The sequence below is a fragment of the Somniosus microcephalus genome, unplaced genomic scaffold, assembly GCF_052327205.1.
Source record: "Somniosus microcephalus isolate GS21.2 unplaced genomic scaffold, FLI_Smic_1.0 unresolved_chr9, whole genome shotgun sequence".
In the NCBI taxonomy this organism is placed as follows: Eukaryota; Metazoa; Chordata; class Chondrichthyes; order Squaliformes; family Somniosidae; genus Somniosus; species Somniosus microcephalus.
In genome coordinates, this window is record NW_028225187.1 from 15,584,268 (window position 1) to 15,590,426 (window position 6,159).

Sequence of the window (6,159 nt, forward strand, 5' to 3'; positions counted from 1 at the left end):
CACCGCCCTCTGAGTGAAGAAATTCCTCCTCATCTCAGTCCTCAATGGCCGACCCCTTATCCTGAGACTGTGACCCCTGGTTCGAGACTCTCCAGCCCAGGGGGGAAACAGCCTCTCAGCATCTACCCTGTCAATCCCTTTAAGATGGGCCAAAGGCGGGTAGATGGAGTTAGGTCGCAGATCAGCCATGATCTCATTGAATGGTGGAACAGGCTCGAGGGGCTGAATGGCCTCCTCCTGTCCTATGTTTTCAAATCCCTCCATGGCCCCTCGCCCCCTCCCTATCTCTGTAACCTCCTCCAGCCCCTACAATTCTCATCCTCCTGTTCAAATCCCTCCATGGCCCTCGCCCCCTCCCTATCTCTGTAACCTCCTCCAGCCCCTACAATTCTCATCCTCCTGTTCAAATCCCTCCATGGCCCCTCGCCCCCTCCCTATCTCTGTAACCTCCTCCAGCCCCTACAATTCTCATCCTCCTGTTCAAATCCCTCCATGGCCGCTTGCCCCTTGCCTATCTCTGTAACCTCCTCCAGCCCCTACAATTCTCATCCTCCTGTTCAAATCCCCCCATGGCCCTCGCCCCCTCCCGATCTCTGTAACCTCCTCCAGCCCCTACAATTCTCATCCTCCTGTTCAAATCCCCCCATGGCCCTCACCCCCTCCCGATCTCTGTAACCTCCTCCAGCCCCTACAATTCTCATCCTCCTGTTCAAATCCCTCCATGGCCCCTCGCCCCCTCCCTATTTCTGTAACCTCCTCCAGCCCCTACAATTCTCATCCTCCTGTTCAAATCCCTCCATGGCCCCTCGCCCCCTCCCTATTTCTGTAACCTCCTCCAGCCCTACAATTCTCATCCTCCTGTTCAGATCCCTCCATGGCCCCTCGCCCCCTCCCTATCTCTGTAACCTCCTCCAGCCCTACAATTCTCATCCTCCTGTTCAAATCCCTCCATGGCCCTCACCCCCTCCCTATCTCTGTAACCTCCTCCAGCCCTACAATTCTCCTCCTCCTGTTCAAATCCCTCCATGGCCCTCGCCCCCTCCCTATCTCTGTAACCTCCTCCAGCCCTACTATTCTCATCCTCTCCAGCCCAGGGGGAAACAGCCTCTCAGCATCTACCCTGTCAATCCCCCTCAGAATCTTAGACCTTTCAATGAGATCACCTCTCAATTCTTCTAAACTCCAGGGAGTATCGGCCCATTCTACTCAATCTCAGCCCTCTCATCCCAGGAATCAATCTAGTGAACCTTCGTTGCACCGCCTCCAAGACAAGTATATCCTTCCTCAGATAAGGAGACCAAAACTGTGCCCAGTACTCCAGGTGTGGTCTCACCAAGGCCCTGTACAATTGGAGCAAGACTTCCTTACTCTTATACTCCAACCCCCTTGCAATAAAGGCCAACATGTCATTTGCCTTCCTTATTGTTTGCTGCACCTACATGCTAGCTTTCTGTGTTTCCTGAACGAGGACACCCAAATCTCCCTGAACACCAACATTTGAAAGTTTCTCACCATTTAAAAAATATTCTGTTTTTCTATTCTTCCTACCAAAGTGAATAACCTCACATTTCCCCACATTATACTCCATCTGCCACCTTACTGCCCACTCACTCAGTCTATCTATATCCCATTGCAGACTCTGTGTTCTCCTCACAGCTTACTGTCCCACCTAGCTTTGTATCGTCAGCAAACTTGGATACATTACACTCGGTCCCTTCATCTAGCTCATTAATATAGATCGTAAACAGCTGAGGCCCCAACACTGATCCTTGCGGCACCCCACTAGTTACAGCCCACCAACCTGAAAAAGACCCGTTTATTCCTACTCTCTGTTTTCTGTCCATTACCCAATCCTCTATCCATGCTAACATATTACCCCCAATCCCATGAGTGCTTATCTTGCTTAGCAACCTTTTATGTGGCACCTTATCAAATGTCTTTTGGGAAATATAACTGGGTCACATGAGGTTGCTTGCTGCTGCTCTCCCCAATAAGTGGGAAACTGCCACGCGCGGGCTAAGAAGGGCAATTCGGATTTATTACAGGAGAAAAAAGTATACAAAGAGGGAAGTTAAATCAGCAGGTAAACAGCAATACAGGACGAGAAATTCAACTGTACAACTTCAGTGCCTTTGGTTAAGCATCTCATCCGAAAGGCGGCACCTTCGACTGTGCAGCGCTGGCACCGGGGAGTGTGGGCCTGGATTATGGAGCTCGAGTCCTAGAGTATATACATCTACCTCCGACAGTGCAGCGCTCCCTCAGTACTGGCACCGGGGAGTGTGGGCCTGGATTATGGGGCTCAAGTCCTAGAGTATATACATCTACTTGCGACGGTGCAGTGCTCTCTCAGTACTGGCACCGGGGAGTGTGGGCCTGGATTATGGGGCTCGAGTCCTAAAGTATATACATCTATCTCGACAGTGCAGCGCTCCCTCAGTACTGGCACCAGGCACAGCTATAAGGGGACACAACACTACATATTACACGGCCTTATTCTGACACTTGACCGTTAGACATTAACACAGCGGCAGGCTGTTAGATTTGGCGACATCCTGGAGAGATTGTTGCATGTGGAGTCTAAGTCCGAACCGTCTTGACTCCAGACTTGTACATCAAGGTGAAGCATCCTAGTGCGAGGAGCAATGGTAATTCATGGAGCCATATAATAATACAGCACAGAAGGAGGCCATTCGGCCCATCGAGTCTGTGCCGGCACTTTCGAAGAGCAATAATAATCATAATCAATTTTTATTGTCATTGTTAGTGCACAAGTGCAGTACAACGAAATGTAGGCTTGCGGCTCCCGAGAGTGTACATTTAGATTAAGACATTTAAACATTCAACATACATTTGCCTTGTAATACATTAACATAAACATAACCACAATAAAGTGCATTGGCAGATGTGCAGGCTTTAGAGTTTATTTGTGGAGTTCAGTAGGATGACAGCCCTGGGAATGAAGCTGTTCCTAAATCTGGTCGTACGGGTGCGAATGCATCTGTAGCGTCTCCCAGATGGCAGGAGGGCGAACAGACTGTGGCTGGGGTGGGTAGGGTCTTTGATGATGGTCCGTGACCTCCGTAAACATCGTTTCTGGTATATGTGCTCTATGGTCGGTAGCCGGGTGCCGGTAATGCGTTGGGCAGTTTTGACTACCCGCTGCAGGGCTTTCCGGTCATAGTAGCTACAGCTGCCATACCACACTGTGATACAGTTCGTCAGGATGCTTTCTATTGTGCAGCGGTAAAAGTTAGAGAGGATCAGGGGTGACAGGTTACATCCCTTCAGCCTCCTTAGGAAATATAGGCGCTGCTGGGCCTTCTTCACCAGAGAGGAGGTATTGAGGGACCAGGAGAGGTCTTCCGTGATGTGGACTCCGAGGAACTTAAAGCTGTCCACCCTTTCCACCACAGCCCCATGGATGTGGATGGGGGTGTGACTTCCGCCTTTAGACTTCCTGAAGTCCACAATGATCCAGTCAGTCCTGCTCTCTCCCCCTCTGGTTCTTTTGCCGATTATCTTCAATCTGTGTCCTCTGGTTATCGACCCTCCTGCCACTGGAAACAGTTTCTCCTTATCTACTCCATCAGCACCCCTTCATGATTTTGAACACCTCTGTCAAATCTCCTGTGAGCCTCCTCTGCTCTAAGGAACATAGGAACAGAAAGAAGGCCATTCAGCCCCTCGAGCCTGTTCCGCCATTAGATGAGACCGTGGGCTGATCTGCGACCTAACTCCACTTACCCGCCTTTGGCCGATATCCCTTAATACCTTTGGTTAACAAAAAGCTCTCAATCTCCGATTTAAACTTAACAATTGATCCAGCACCAATTGCCGTAGGTGGAAGAGAGTGCCAAACTTCGACCACCCTTTGTGTGTAGAAGTGTTTGCAATTTCACTCCTGAAAGGTCTGGCTCTAATGTTTAGACTCTGCCCCCTAGTCCTAGAATCCCCAACCAGCAGAAATAGTTTCTCTCCCTCTCTAGCCCATCAGTTCCCCTTAATATCCTGAAAACTTCGATCAGATCGCCACCCTTTAACCTTCTAAATTCTAGGAAATACAACCCTAATTTGTGTAATCTCTCTTCGTAACTTAACCCTTGGAAGTCTGAGTATCATTCTGGTAAACCTACGCTGCACTCCCTCCAAGGCCAATAGATCCTTCCTATGGTGTGGGGCCCAGAACTGCTCACAGTACTCCAGGTGTGGTCTAACCTCCTCTTGGCTATCTCTGCTCTACGGAGAACAATCCCAGCTTCTCCAGTCTCTCCACGTCACTGAAGTCCCTCATCCCTGGTACCATTCTGGTCAATCTCCCCTTAACCTTCTCTGATCTAAGGAGAACAACCCCAGTTTCTCCACGTCACTGAAGTCCCTCATCCCTGGTACCATTCTGGTCAATCTCCCCTCAACCTTCTCTGCTTTAAGGAGAACAACCCCAGCTTCTCCAGTCTCTCCACATCACTGAAGTCCTTCATCCCTGGTACCATTCTGGTCAATCTCCCCTTAACCTTCTCTGCTCTAAGGAGAACAATCCCAGCTTCTCCAGTCTCTCCACATCACTGAAGTCCCTCATCCCTGGTACCATTCTGGTCAATCTCCCCCTTAACCTTCTCTGCTCTAAGGAGAACAATCCCAGCTTCTCCAGTCTCTCCACATCACTGAAGTCCTTCATCCCTGGTACCATTCTGGTCACTCTCCCCTTAACCTTCTCTGCTCTAAGGAGAACAACCCCAGCTTCTCCAGTCTCTCCACATCACTGAAGTCGTTCATCCCTGGTCCCATTCTGGTCAATCTCCCCTTAACCTTCTCTGCTCTAAGGAGAACAATCCCAGCTTCTCCAGTCTCCCCACATCACTGAAGTCCCTCATCCCTGGTACCATTCTGGTCAATCTCCCCTTAACCTTCTTTGCTCTAAGGAGAACAACCCCAGCTTCTCCAGTCTCTCCACATCACTGATGTCCCTCATCCCTGGTCCCATTCTGGTCAATCTCCCCTTAACCTTCTCTGCTCTAAGTAGAACAACCCCAGCTTCTCCAGTCTCTCCGCATCACTGAAGTCCCTTATCCCTGGTACCATTCTGGGCAATCTCCCCTTAATCTTCTGTGCTCTAAGGAGAACAATCCCAGCTTTTCCAGTCTCTCCACATCACTGAAGTCCCTCATCCCCGGTCCCATTCTGGTCAATCTCCCCCTTAACCTTCTCTGCTCTAAGGAGAACAATCCCAGCTTCTCCAGTCACTCCACATCACTGAAGTTCCTCATCCCCGGTACCATTCTGGTCAATCTCCCCCTTCGCCTTCTCTGCTCTAAGGAGAACAATCCCAGCTTCTCCAGTCTCTCCACATCACCTGAAGTCCCCCATCCCTGGCACCATTCTGGTCAATCTCCCCTTAACCTTCTCTGCTCTAAGGAGAACAACCCCAGCTTCTCCAGTCTCTCCGCATCACTGAAGTCCCTTATCCCTGGTACCATTCTGGTCAATCTCTCCTTAACCTCTGCTCTAAGGAGAACAATCCCAGCTTCTCCAGTCTCTCCACATCACTGAAGTCCCTCATCCCCGGTACCATTCTGGTCAATCTCCCCCTTAACCTTCTCTGCTCTAAGGAGAACAATCCCAGCTTCTCCAGTCTCTCCACTTCACTGAAGTCCCTCATCCCTGGTACCATTCTGGTCAATCTCCCCTTAACCTTCTCTGCTCGAAGGAGAACAACCCCAGCTTCTCCAGTCTCTCCACATCACTGAAGTCCCTCATCCCTGGTACCATTCTGGTCAATCTCCCCTTAACCTTCTTTGCTCTAAGGAGAACAACCCCAGCTTCTCCAGTCTCTCCACATCACTGATGTCCCTCATCCCTGGTCCCATTCTGGTCAATCTCTCCCTTAACCTTCTCTGCTCTAAGGAGAACAACCCCAGCTTCTTCAGTCTCTCCAGGTCACTGAAGTCCCTCATCCCTGGTACCATTCTGGTCAATCTCCCCTTAACCTTCTCTGATCTAAGGAGAACAATCCCAGCTTCTCCAGTCTCTCCACCTCATTGAAGTCCATCATCCCTGGTACCATTCTGGTCAATCTCCCCCTTAACCTTCTCTGCTCTAAGGAGAACAACCCCAGCTTCTCCAGTCTCTCCACATCACTGAAGTCCCTCATCCCTGGTA